Genomic DNA, 14665 nt, shown 5'->3' with positions numbered 1-14665 from the left:
ATAATTAGGGTAGGCAACCAAGGACTTCCAAAAGAACAGTGGGTTCCAGATCAACAGACTTGAAGAATGTATAAGCTGATTAACTTTACAGCTATCACACTTCTTTTAGTGTGGTGTACAGAATTACATACAGATGTGCCTATATGCTCACCTCGACAATGTTTGTAGTGGAACTAGATAATTGCTGCACTAAAAGTAGAAGATGAACAGGAACTTAAATGTTAGTGACCTAATACAGTCTCAAAGAGTGCTTTGTGTGACCTTCATTTGTCTACAGGTGGGTGGCTATATTTTCTCATTTTGGAATACTTTGTGGCAATATTGATGTATTGTTTAAGAGCAGCAAGGTTAATTGGAGCATCTTCAGGCAAATGAAATGAACTGAAGGCACCAAACAGTGGCACGGATCAAGAAAGAGATTGAAAGTTATTATACAGCTCTGAAGATGGTGTGTTCATAAGAAATGAATTACTTTGAATAAGATCAAAAGAAATTGTTTTGTATGAAATGTAGTGACAAAATATCTAGAGGATAACTTCATCGTGCTTGGGGAAAAACTAAACAATGGAAAATCCAGGATGGAATGTAACAATATTATGAGAAGGAAAGTTGCTACTCACCATATAGCAGAGATGCTGAGTCACAGATAGGCACAACATAAAGACTCTCACAATTATGGCTTTCAGCTCTTAAGGCCTTTGTCAACAATAGACCAATACACACACACACACACACACACACACACACACACACACACACACATGCACGCACGCACGCAAATGCAACTCACACACATGACTGCAGTCTCGGGCAACTGAAACCACACTGCGAGTAGCAGCACCAATGCGTGATGGGAGTGGTGACTGGGTGGGGGTAAAGAGAAGAATGGAGCGGGGAGGGGAGGGATGGTAGGGTGGGGGTGGCAGACAGTAAAGTGCAGCAGGTTAGACTGAGGGTAGGGGAGAGATTGGGGGGGGGGGGGGGAGTGGAAAAGGAGAGAAATAAAAACACTGGGTGTGGTAGTGGAATGATGGGTGTGTAGTGCTGGAATGGTGACATGGAAGGGGCTGGATGGGTGAGGACAATGACTAATGAAGGTTGAAGCCAGGAGGGTTATGGAAAAATAGGATCTATTGCAGGGAAAGTTCCCACCTGTGCAATTCAGAAAAGCAGGTGTTGGTGTGAAAGATCCATATGGCACAGCCTGTGAAGCAGTCATTGAAATGAAGGATATCATATTTGGCAGCATGTTCAGCAACAGTGTGTTCCACTTGTTTCTTGGCCACAGTTTGTCGGTGGCCATTCATGCAGACAGAGAGCTTGTTGGTTGTTATGCCTACGTAGAATGCAGCACAGTGGTTGCAGCTTAGCTGGTTGACCATATGACTACTTTCACAGGTAGCTCTGTCTTTGATAAGATAGGTGATGTTAGTGACTGGACTGGAGTAGGTGGTGGTGGGAGGATGTATGGGACAGGTCTTACGTCTATGTCTGTTACAGTGGTATGAGCCATGAGGTAAGGGATTGGAAGCAGGGTTTGTGTAAGGATGGGTGAGTATATTGTGTAGGTTCGTTGGACGGTGGGACACCACTGTGGGAGAGTTCGGAAAGATAGTGGACAGGACATTTCTCATTTCAGGGCATGGTGAGAGGTAATCGAAACCCTGGCGGAGAATGTAATTCAGTTGCTCCAGTCATGGGTGGTACTGAATTACGGGGGAATGCTCCTCTGTGGCCAGATGGTGGGAGTTTGGGAGACTGGAAAGATAAGGCACAGTAGATTTGTTTTTGTACATAGTTGGGAGGATAATTATGGCCAATGTAGGCTTCAGTGAGACCCTTGGTATATTTCTATAGGGACTGCTCATCACTGCAGATGTGACTGCCATGTGTGGCTAGGCTGTATGGAAGGGATTTCTTGGTATGGAACAGGTGGCAGCTGTTGAAGTGAGGTATTGCTGATGGTTAGTAGGTTTGATATGAACAGAGGTACTCATGTAGCCATCTTTGAGAGGGAGGTCAGCATCTAGGAAGGTGGCTTTTTGGGTTGAGTGTGACCAGGTGAAGCAAATGGGGGTGAAGCTGTTGAGGTTCTGGAGGAATGTGGGTGGGGTGTCCTCACCTTTGATCCACATAACAAAGATGTCGTCAATGAATCTGAACCAAGTGAGGGGTTTAGAATTCTGAGTTTTTAGGAAGGATTCCTCTAGGTGCCCCATGAATAGGTTGGCATAGGATGGTACAGTGCAGGTGCCCATAGCTATACTGCGGATTTGTTTGTAGGTAATACCTTCAAAGGAAAAGTAATTGTGGGTGAGGATATAGTTGATCGTGGCGACTAGGAAGGAGGTTGTTGGTTTGTAATCTGTCAGGCATTGGGGAAGGTAGTGTTCAATAGTGGTAAATCCATGGGCATTATGGATGTTAGTGTACAGGGTGGTGGCATTAATAGTGATGAGCAGGGCACAGTGTGGTAAAGGGACAGGAACTGTGGAGAGTCGGTGGAGGAAATGATTGGTATCTTTTATATAGGAGCGTAGGTTCCGGGTAATAGGTTGAAGGTGTTGGTCTGTTGTTGTGGTCTTCAGTCCTGAGACTGGTTTGGTGCAGCTCTCCACGCTACTCTATCCTGTGCAAGCTTCTTCATCTCCCAGTACCTACTGCAACCTACATCCTTCTGAATCTGCTTAGTGTAGTCATCTCTTGGTCTCCCTCTATGATTTTTACTTTCCACGCTGCCCTCTATGAGAGCAGAAATTCTATCAGTGGGGTCACAGTAACTGGCCACCATGAGGCATCCTGGATCATTAGGTTTATGGACTTTAGGAAGCATGTAGACAGTAGGAATGCGGGTGGTAGGGGTGAGCAGATAGATGGACTGTGGGGAGAGGTTCTGGGATGGGCGTAAGGATTTGTGTAGTGACTGGAGATCCTGCTGGATTACTTGAATGGAGTCACTGTGGCCAGGTTTGTAGGTGGAAGTATCTGACAGCTGGTGGAGTTCTTCCGCCAGGTAATCCTTGTGATACAAAACAACAGTGGTTGAGCCTTTGTCCGCAGGTAGGACTATAAGGTCAGAATCAGTTTTTAGATGGTGAACTGCAGTTATTTCTGCAGATCTAAGGTTAATTTGCATGTTGAGGGTTTTGGGGAATGGTGGTGAGGCAAGGTTTGAGGTTAAGAAATTCTGGAAAGTTAACATGGTGTGGTTTGAGGGCAGTGGGTGTGGGTCACGTTTGGATGGAGGAGTGAACTGAGTTAGTCAAGGTTCAGTATTGGTCTGTGGTTGAGTCTGATTGGTAGAGTTGGTGGTGAAAAAGTGTTTATACTGTAGGGACCGAGAGAAGGAGAGGTCTTCCACAAGTCCGGCATGATTGAATTTGGGAGTGCAGCAAAAGGTGAGACCTTTGGAAAGGACTGATATTTCTGTGGGGCTAAGGCTTCTGGAGGAAAGGTTCATGACTGTTTTTTGTAGGCCTGTTTAGGTTCTGGATTCTGTGTGGTGGTGGAAAGGAGTTTTTGAGGGTGGGGTAAGTGTAGTAGGTCTGTAAGACAGGATTTGTCAGCTATGAGAGGATGTGGGGGAGGTTTGGAGGTTGTTGTAGAGGTGGTGGACAGTGGTACTCCAAGGCGGGAGTAGGAAGTGAGCAGGATGGAGAGCTTTTTGAGGTGGCATTGTGCATGTTGCTCAAGTTCCTGCAGGGCAAGAGTTTCAATGTGTGTTATGGGTTCCAGGAATTTGGGATGGCATAGCAGGAGAATTTTGGGGATGGAGAGAAGGTACTGCAAAGAGGTTTGGGCTTGGTTGATGTGGTTTTGCAGGACTATGTTGGTGAGTGCTAAGGATTGGCAGAGTCTGAACAGGTGGAGGTGATTGTGGAAGGAAGGTGACAGCCAGAGTTGGGTAATATGATGGTAAGGCCATTAGGGGGGGATTCCATGGGCCAAGCAACAACACAGGGACAGTATGTGGGACTGGGATCTGGCTAAGGATAAGGAAACTTTTCTGTATTGATGCAGATGGAAGAAGCAAGGATCCATGGTGGTGGAAAGATGCGAAAAATTGCATAAATAATGTAGAATTATGTCCAAAAAATTTCACAAAAATACACCCAAATACATGTGAAAATTCGCAAAAAGGATTGAATGGATGCAAAAGGTGGAAACAAGTTGAAATCTGAGGGAGCCGATGATAGCCAAAGGCAAAAACTCACTAAAAGTGGCAAGAAGTCACAAGGATCTAAGTAAAGAATAACTAGTAAAATTGTATATATTACAATGGGCATCAGGTCTGAGGATGAATAAGTGTGAAGAAGGGGGATGGCAGATGTGACTGGATGCTGGAATTAGTGGGTGCGAACTGGGATAGAATGGAGAAAGTGTGGTGGTTTGGGGAGAGGTTCGTAGTATGAGATACAAGATCGTGCGGCACCAGAAAGCTGCAGGAGCTAACATGCAAAAATAAGGGAAATGACGCAGGAAGAGTGATCAGTTTGAAAGTAAAGGATTAAGTATATCGGCGGGAGTAATGTGGGACGTAAGATACTGCATCAACAATCAGCGTGGTCTTGTAGCCATCTGTTGTACGTGGCCGAGATGGTTGATGCAGTGTGGCTCATAAGTAGAGGGTGCAATGTGGTTTGTAAAGTGACAAGAGAAACATAGGAAAGAAGAGAAAGAAGAATGTACAATGAGTATAGTGATGCAAAAGAAAACAGTGACAAAAGAGTGAGTGCCACTTACAACTTGAAGTTTTGTGTGACCTCAATTTGTTAGCCAAAACTAAACAGTTCATTACTGCTGATTCTGAAACTCTTGCTGCTCTTAAGTCTGATATTTCTCACATTTCATAGAACCTCCCATTTCTCCATTTCAGATGGCATTGCACACTGAACTCATGGCGGTATAGCTTTGATTTTATGTGGTGACTATGTGTTATCCTGCTAAATCTGTGATCTACTAATACTGTTCACTGGATGTAATAGTAGCTATAATGAAGTGGTAGAACAGTGTTAAGGCTTTTAAATTTTTGTTTGATTAGAATAATATTATAGAATTAAAAGTAAATAAAGTAATATTAATGTTTCCATTCAGATATAAGTATTTGAGTAAATATTTTTGGAAGTGTTTTTCAGTTTTAAGTAATGCTCTCAAAAAGTAATGAGGTGATAGAGAGTTCTGATGAATGTTTTAGGAAATTTAAAGTATTAAGTGAGGACAAATGTTGATGATGTTAGGACAGCAACCAGCCACAAATTTACTTTGAGTTCCTTTATTCAAAGGAAACCGTTACCGGTTTTGAATTATTGTGGTTCATCATCGGACGGTTTACACACTTTCTTTCTGACATTTGGTGTGTTTTTATAGATATAAAATAAATAGATAGATATAAAAACACACCAAATGTCAGAAAGAAAGCGTGTAAACAGTCTGATGACGAATCACAACGATTCGAAACTGGTAACAGTTTCCTTTGAATAAAGGAACTCAAAGTAAATTTGTGGCTGGTTGCTGTCCTAACACCAGATTCAGATTCAGATTCTTTACTGGTCATTCAGAATTATTACATGCAATAGACTTCATCAGTTCACTTAACCTATTAATTTTACAAAATAAATGTATACATATTTAAGTTGATATTGGGCATTTCTAAAAATTCTTCTAATGAATAGAATGGATTAGCTAACAAGAAGTTATGAACATTGTCTTTAAATAATTTGCCAGGCTTGATTGACCCATTTTTAGACAATTTGTTATATATTTTAATTGTCATATACTTATGACTATTGTTAGTTTTAGCTAATCTATTTTGTGGCAACAGCAGAGAAGTACACGTTCTTGTATAGTAGTCATGCCTTTCATTTGTTACACTTAAATTAGGTAGTTCAGCAAGTATGTGGTTAACACTGTCAAGAATATATAAATTAATAACTGTTAAAATTCTATATTTAATGAACAATGGTTTACAATGTGTTCTGTTATCTACCTTGGCCATTACTCTGATTGCTTTCTTATGGATCACCATAATTTCATTTATTTTTCTGCTGTTTCCCCAGAGTATTAACCCCTACCTTAAAACAGATTGAAAAAAGGCAAAGTACGCTGTCCTTGCATACTCAAATGTCACACAACACATAAGTCTCTTCAACAAATATATAACTCTTGACAACCTAACCACTATGTGATCAACATGAGAGTTCCATGTTAGACTGTTGTCAAGTACAATTCCTAAAAACTTTGACTTTTGTTTTTCTATTTTTGTAGTTTTTGATAGACTGAACCACATATTCTGGGTCTTTTCCTCATTTAATAGCAGACCATTGGCATTAAACCATGATGTTGCATTTTCTTTTGCCAATTTCATATCACTTACAAGTTTATCAAGTACATGGTTTACAGATAGAAAAGTTGTGTCATCTGCATACATATATGTCTTTACATCTATATTTCCTGGTAAGTCATTTATGTGTACAACGAAAAGAAGTGGTCCCAATTTAGACCCCTGTGGCACTCCATGTTGAACCTCGAGTATGTTTGACAGATGGCCTCCTGAACTCACCACCTATTTCCTTTTATTGAGGTATGATTTGATGAGTTTTAAACTTTTATCCCATATTCCATAGTACTCAAGTTTACAGAGCAGAAGTGAGTGGTCAGCACAGTCAAAAGCATTGCTCAGATCACATAAGGTTACCTGTGTGTGCGCATGGTCCTCAAATGCTGCTAGAATGTCTCTGGCTAAGAGCTCTATGGCATGTATAGCTGACCTTTCTTTTCTGTAACCAAATTGTGATGCACTTAACATACCATTTAGTTCTAGGTACTCATACATCTACTTACGTATTTATGCCTTCAAAGACTTTTCCTAGTACTGGAATTAGTGAAATTGGTCTGTAGTTTGCAGGATCTGATTTGACACCCTTCTTAAAGACTGGAGTTACCTTGGATAGTTTGAGAGGATCAGGAAAAAACCCTTCTACGAGACACAGGTTTATAGAATATGTTAATGATGCTGGAATGTAATGTATGATTTCTTTCAATAGATTGTTTGACATATTAAAAATATCTGTACTGTATGAATTTTTCATTTCTTTGACTATTTTAAGAACTTCATGTTGGCGTACCTCTTTGAAGTGTTTCAATGATGATCTGGCCCTATTATGATTTAGGTTTGCTCTCGTAAGATAATCTATACATGTTACATTGGGTTTACTGATCAGCTTTTTGATATCATCAGCACAGCTTACAAAATATTTATTGAATGTATCTGCTGGTATTGGGACTGTCTTGTTGAAGTTTCTGACTTCACCTTTAACAGTATTAATTACTGTCCAGGCCGTTTTGCATTGGTTTTTACTATTTTTTATGAAATTTGTGTTGTATCTTTGTTTCGCCTATTGCAACTCTTTCTTATACAGTTTCTTAGTGATTTTTTTGAGATCCTTAATTTCATTAGAATTGTTTACTTTGGCAAGGCACTTCAGCAGCAGTAGCTTATTTTTTAGATTCTCCAGTTCTTTGGTGTACCAAAATTTACCCTTTCTTGTTTTATGGTATTTCTTTTGAACAAGATGGGCTTTTAAAATACCTGTTAAGTAATTGTGGAATGTTTCATAAACTGTTTGGGCACTGGAATCACAGTTTTGAAATAATTTGTCCCAGTTTGTTATGCTCAGCTGGTGTGTTAGTTTTATGAGATTGTGTTTTGTTAATATTAAGGTATTAGATTTTGTTAACTTTTGTGCAGCCTTGCTCTACTGTTAACATGGAGTGGTCTGAGAAAACAAATTCCTTTACCTTGGTGGAGTACATATCACGAACAAAGTTGACAAAAGCATTATCCAAGCACGCTTGTAGTCTTGTTGGTTCTGAATTTACATGATGGAAGTTGTGCTGCCTTAGCATATTCAGTAACTTATTTACACTGGATTTGTTACATGTTACATAAAAGCTTGAATTAAAGTCTCCCCCAATTACAGTTACATACTGTTTCCATTTCGTTATGTAGCAGAGTACACTGTCTAAATTATCTAAAAAAAGTTTTATCATCTGAGTCAGGGGAAAGGTAGATACATATTATGATAAGTTTCATTATATCACATATGATCCCAGTAATTTCAAAGTGTTTCTCTACACATGCCCAACTAAGGCCATCAACATTTGTCTTCAAACAATAGCCACGGTCTCCAACATGTCATCATATGACAAAATTGTATTAAGTGAGGGACTATTAGTAGTATTTTACATTTAACAAATTGCAAAATGTGCTATATTTACATTTATTGCTTTGTTTTTCATGTGTTTCATTTGCAATGACACTGTTTTAATGTATAGTGTTAGTCTTTCTTTCTATTCATTTCCAGATACAGTGTGAGCTGACTGTTTGTTCTGAAGTATCATCTTCTTTATTGGAAGTCAGACTGTCAAAACACCCAGATGAAAATCATGTGAGGAGCCTTGCTTATCAGTAACACCTCAACATTGCTCATTGCTTCGACAGTATGACACAATATTTTTAATATTTATTTTGCTGGTGAAAAAGAAGAAAACCATCTCGCCACCTCGCAGAAGAAATGTAATACATGTTACAGTTAAAACAGTCTAAAGATGATTTCTAATTGTGATTCAAGTATTTATTGGGATCAATAACAGTAAACCTGTTGTATATCATGTGCTTATTTGATAAACAATGGTATGAAAAGGATAGATGCTACTCAGCATATAAAGAGAGAGAGAGAGAGAGAGAGAGAGAGAGAGAGAAAAAGAGTTGTTTGGCTTATATCTGATGGAGGACTCACTCATATAGCTAATAATATCTAGTGGCCTTTTTTCTTTATACCTGTGTGTCACTCAATGCCTCCTCTACGTGGTGAGTAGCAATCTGTTTTCATATTGTTGTTATTCCATCCTGGATTTTCCATTGTTTGAAGCCCTTATTTGATTCAGTTATGTTACAAACTTTCCCAGTGACTGGCCAACTCCCTTCTTGTTCTTCTCTAGTGTTTTCATTTATTTTACTCCATTTGTGTCGGTTATACAAGTTGTCTCAAAAAGTAGAACTAAATAACATATATGAACAGCTTAGCCTTAGAAAATTCACAAACTCCAATCTTTTTATATTCTTGTTTGAAGCCCTTATTTGATTCAGTTATATTACAAACTTTCCCAGTGACTGGCCAACTCCCTTCTTGTTCTTCTCTAGTGTTTTCATTTATTTTACTCCATTTGTGTCGGTTATACAAGTTGTCTCAAAAAGTAGAACTAAATAATATATATGAACAGCTTAGCCTTAGAAAATTCACAAACTCCAATCTTTTTATATTCTTGGTGATTTTTGTAAGATGGGAATTAGACATATTTCTGAGCTTAACATTTCGTTTCCAATTGCTGGAGACATCTGCAGAGGTCAAACTGCTTGGTTAATTAATATTCAGACTTGAACAAGATCAGCAAGCCAAAGTGTCTACACATAACCACTCTACAGTCCAGGGGAAGGGGGAAGTTGTTCTCCTACCACCTCATCACTTTTGGAAGTTTCTTTTCTTTTCTTTAACATTTGGCATTGCATTAAACTGCGAATCATTGCATGCTAGAAAGCATTTGTATGTATAATTCAGTCTGGATGCTATGGTATTTGACTTGAAAAGTACCTTTTGCCTCTGTTTTACAGGGTGCGACAAGAAGAGCTGTCAGTTTTTAGTTAATAGCACTGCATATTACACATCATTTTTATTTTTACATTGCCTGTGGGTTGCAAATTTAGTATCTATGGAGCTGTGCTTGCACAAGCACCATGCATTTCTGATGCAAATATTATTTTGAAGTGGTGATTCTTGCATTGCAACACTGTTTCAGTTTCTTTAGCCCAGTGGGTTTCAAACTTTTGTGAAACATTCAACTCGAAGTGTGAGGTTAATAAACTTAAGTTCGAAAAAATGAATAAGAATAGTTATTTCTTTATTAACTGTTGACATAACCACATTTTAATCAACTTTTAATGTTATTACATCTTGTTCTTGCAACAAAACCAGTGGGAAGGATGCACTTTTTTCTACATCATCAGCTCTTCAAATACTGGCAGAAGACTGTAAATTGCAACTCACATCTCTTTTTCCACATTCACTTGTAATCTATATTCTGTATTGATTGCTGCCAATGCTGAAAAGCCTACTTTGCATAAGCTGGATGTTGCAAATGGTATCAAAACTCACAGGGTCTTGTTACCTGCTTGTGGATAATCCTGCTTTGCCAAGCTCCAAAACTCACAGTGATGAGGAAATGAACATGGATTTCAGTGTGGTATGTGGAGAAATACCAATAAATTGCTGTTGTATTTCAGTGGTCAGTATTGATAGAAGTTCTGCACTGAAAGGCTCCTTGATGCAGTTGTGTTGGTCAATTTCTTGTGGAAAGTGCTTCAGAAAGTTATCACGGAATTCAGTTAAATGATCCAGAAATGCAAACTTCAATTCTTCACTTAGTCGAAGTCATTGTCTTCTAAAACCCTTTGAAGAGCAGGAAAAACATAATGTATATTGTTACTGTCCAACTTATTCTTCCAAAATTTTTCAGAAATGTCACAAGGATATGCCATCTTCAAAGCAAAGTCAATGTTTTTATTTTATTTTATTTGGTATGCGTATTCCATAGATCCGTACATGCGAGTGATTCGCCTGGATGTGGAACGTGTCAATGCAATTGTACAAATACAATTAATGCTACAGAATAGCAATATAATTCAATGGTATAGATATTACAAGCTGTCATTAAACTAGTATAGCAATTCTCAATATAACATTATAACTATAACATTAACACTATAACATTAACATAATATTGTATCATCCATCTAATAACTAAGAGACTAAATACATCTATTATTAAGGGAGGGCATTACTTCTGGAAAAGAATTCATCTAACGAGTACAGTGGATGGTCGAGCAGGTATTTTTTTAACATACCTTTGAACAGCGTTTCATTTTCTATTGTACATTCAATATAATTAGGCAATGCATTAAAAGTCTTTATAGCCGCATACTTTACTCCCTTCTGCACAAGTGTTAAATTTTTTAGTTCAACATGTAGATCATCTTTACCTCTAGTATTGTAGTTATGGTATGAACAATTTGTTTCATACTGAGCATAGTCTTTATTAACTACATTCATTAGAGAGTATATGTACTGACATGTTGTGGTCAGAATACCTAACTGTATAAAAAGTTTTCTACATGAGGTTCGTGGAGGAACCCCACACATGATTCTGACTGCTCTCTTCTGAGCAGTTAAGATTTTTTTTGAGGCTGGTGAATTACCCCAGAATATTATTCCGTAACTCATTAATGAGTGAAAGTACCCAAAGTAAGACGATTTTAAAATGTTGATGTCCCCAAAATGAGTAATTATTCTTAGAGCAAAAGTTGCTGATGAAAGCCTTTTTAGAGTAAGGGACACATGCAGTTCCCAGTTGAGCCTACTGTCAATGTGAACCCCCAGGAATTTAGTGGATTGCACCTGTTCTAGTTCCTGGTTGTCATGAGCAATTACTATACTTTCTAGAGTTTTATTTTTTGTGTGGAACTGTATAAAATTAGTTTTTTTAATATTAACTGAAAGAGAATTAATTGAAAACCAAGCTGTAGCTTCTCTGAGTATATCATTAACATCAGTCTCCAGATCAGCAGTAGACTGACCATCAACGACAATGCTTGTATCATCAGCAAACATTGTGAATTCACAATTTTTACTAATGGACAGGGGTAAATCATTAACATATATTAAAAACAGCAAGGGTCCAAGGACAGATCCCTGGGGAACTCCATGCTGAATTTTGCCCCATTCAGAATCCACTAGATTAGGAGATCCTTTGTTGCAGCCATGTAGAACCACCTTTTGTTTCCTGTCTTGAAGATATGATTTTAGCCAGTTACCTATAGGCCCTTTGATTCCGTAATGATAGGCCTTCTCCAAGAGTATCTTGTGGTTTACACAATCAAAGGCCTTGGAAATATCACAGAAGACACCAACTGGTGACTTCTTACTATTAATAGACTCCAAGACATCATTTGTGAGTGAATATATGGCACGCTCTGTGGAAACCCCTTTTTGAAAACCAAACTGTCTGTGGTTAATAATATTAAGTTTATCAAGGTGTGCCACAATCCTGTTATACACTGCCTTTTCAAGAACCTTTGAGAATGTTGTTAAGAGAGAGACAGGACGATAATTTTTTACATCTGTAGCATCGCCAGACTTGAAAAGAGGTCTCACAATGGCATATTTCATTCTCTCTGGAACAACTCCCTCATAAAGAGACATGTTGCAAATGTGAGCAAGTACTACACTTACATCATTACTGCAGGCTTTCAACAGTTTATTAGAGATGTTATCTATACCTGAAGATCCTTTACTTTTCAATGAGTGAATTATTTTTTTTATTTCATTAACAGTTATGGGTGTTACATTTATATCATTAAAACATTGTGGGAGGTTAAGTTTCAGAATATCTAAAGCTTCTCTTAGGTCACCACTGCAACCTATTTGAGAGGTGACACTTAGAAAGTGGTTGTTAAATGTGTCTGCTATCTGTTTACTATCAGTTATTTCCAAATCGTTAATTTTTAGGACAGCAGATTTTTCATTGTCAGATGGTGCAGTACCTGTTTCCCTCTTTATTACATTCCAAATCGTTCTGATTTTATTGTTTGAACAGTTAATTTCAGATTGCATGCACATACTTTCTACGAACTTAGTGGAACTCAAATGTTTCTCTTGAACAAGGTAAGAGTAAGGTCAACTCCTGAAGTCATACACTCTTTTCAAGACATTCCCTTATCAAAACCAGTGAGAGCTACCATAATAAATTAGAGAAATGTGCTCATCCACCATATCAGTGCATATTTATTGAAAACATCTCAACTTAAGTGGCAGATTTTTTATGGAGTTTACCACTTTCGCCACTGATTGAAGAACCTCATGAAGGATAGAGCTCATGTTTTTTGATGCCAGTGCTCAGTGTGAATAAAACAGTATGTTCAAAGAGCATCAGGGACCTCTTTATGGATCAGAGCTATGAATTCTGTGTAACTGCCAGCCATACTGTGATCCCAGTCTATATACATGCCTATATGATTTCTGCAGTTAATATTGGTTTCTTTCATAAAAGGATATAGTATTTCAAAGGGAACTGTTGCTTTTGTTTTGAGAGCCATTTTAGTGCAGAAAAGATGAAATTTGTTGATCTTTATAAACTGTACGTAACAAATTAGATCTGCACCATTGTGGTTTTCTGAAGCTTCATCCCACTTAATAGTGAAATAGTCATTATCTCTAAGTTTTTCAACCAACTGATCATTAATGTTATCTGCCATATCACGTATTTGACAATTAATAGTGATATTTGACCAAGGCACACTTTCCAGTTGCTTGGCAACTGACTCGCCTATCATAGTAGATACCACACCTAGAGCAGCTGGTAAAATTTCTTCCTCTATGGTGTGAGGTTTACTTGGCAGGCATCTTTGTAAGATGAAAGGAGAGACTTTGTAGCCTTAGTGAAAGTAGCTAGGACTTTGAAACAAATGACGCACTGTGATCATTCTTCATTTCCAGTATTGCGAAATTCAAATAACTGTCATAACACTTCCTGTGCTTCCTTCTAAGACACAAGTCTTTAGAACAGCATATAACATTTGAAATATCCCATTTTGTAGTTTAATTTAAAAATTTGTCAATTGTAATGGATAAATACAAATCATAGAAGACAAACAAAAAAAAATGGTCTACATTTGACGAAACTAATATTAAAAATATTGTACGATTCGCCTATCATCTATCATGCTGCTATAGTAGAAATACTTACCTGCCTGCCCAGTGGACATCACTACTAGTACACACATTATTCCTTTACTCAGAATGTAAATAAACCAAATTATTATTTTTATGAAACGATGCCAGTTTGTGGAAACCCTTGCTCTACCCTTTCAGATTGTGTCACAGAGAATGTGCTTTCATCCAATAACACAATTTTTTATGGATGAAAAACTTCAGAGAACCAGATTCAGTTCCAAAACCAAAATCAATAGATTTTGAATTGCCTGCCAGATTACCAGGAAAAATTGAGAGAATAATACCAGCAGTGTAGACTGATTCTTACCGGCCGGCTCATAAACATCCTTCTGCTATGCTGCTCTCTGATCACAGGTACGTGCAGAATCCGTTATAATGTACGTTTTCACCCTTGCAAGATGGCCATCGTTCTGCAACCAAAGGCTGAAGATGATGCAAGATGCATAACATTTTTCAGAATAAATGCTTGAAGAGATGACCGATGAATTGGTTCTCACAGTCAGCAATGAAACTGATTTCATTTTTCTGATTCTGTTAACAGCCAGACCTTCCATTGTAGTTCAGACAAAAACCCTAAAGATATGCAAGAACATCCTCCTTACAGCAACAAAATGACAGTGTATTGTGGGTTTGTGAAGAATTATGTAATTGGGCCATAGTTCTCCTTTTTTTAAGGGAAATGGCAGAAAAATAGTGATAGTGACTGCAGAGCTTTACTTGTTAATATTTGAAAATTTATTGGTACTCAAACTAAGAAGGAGACACTGAAATTGCTGTAACTACCAATTTTGCATGCACTCTGCTTCATAGTTCTTGCATGA

At 38.0% G+C, this 14665-nt stretch overlaps 1 protein-coding gene across 4 annotated transcripts in view; it reads left to right on the top strand.

Moving 5' to 3' along the window:
- Positions 1 to 14665, top strand: part of LOC124798011 (BLOC-1-related complex subunit 8 homolog) — a 130503-nt gene that overhangs the window by 97356 nt on the left and 18482 nt on the right. Inside the window, exons 5-6 of one of the 4 annotated variants that reach the window (XR_007016909.1) lie at positions 8364 to 8447; positions 13983 to 14001. The gene's annotated coding sequence lies outside the window, so the exon portion shown is untranslated. Of the gene's footprint in view, positions 1 to 8363; positions 8671 to 13982; positions 14002 to 14665 lie in introns of those variants that run through there. The other 3 variants (XR_007016910.1, XR_007016908.1, XM_047261209.1) reach the window with 3 other exon arrangements.

The sequence above is a fragment of the Schistocerca piceifrons genome, chromosome 5 (assembly GCF_021461385.2).
Source record: "Schistocerca piceifrons isolate TAMUIC-IGC-003096 chromosome 5, iqSchPice1.1, whole genome shotgun sequence".
NCBI classification, from domain to species: domain Eukaryota; kingdom Metazoa; phylum Arthropoda; class Insecta; order Orthoptera; family Acrididae; genus Schistocerca; species Schistocerca piceifrons.
Note: the sequence above shows the minus strand (reverse complement) of the source record. Positions and strands in the feature narration are given on the sequence as shown.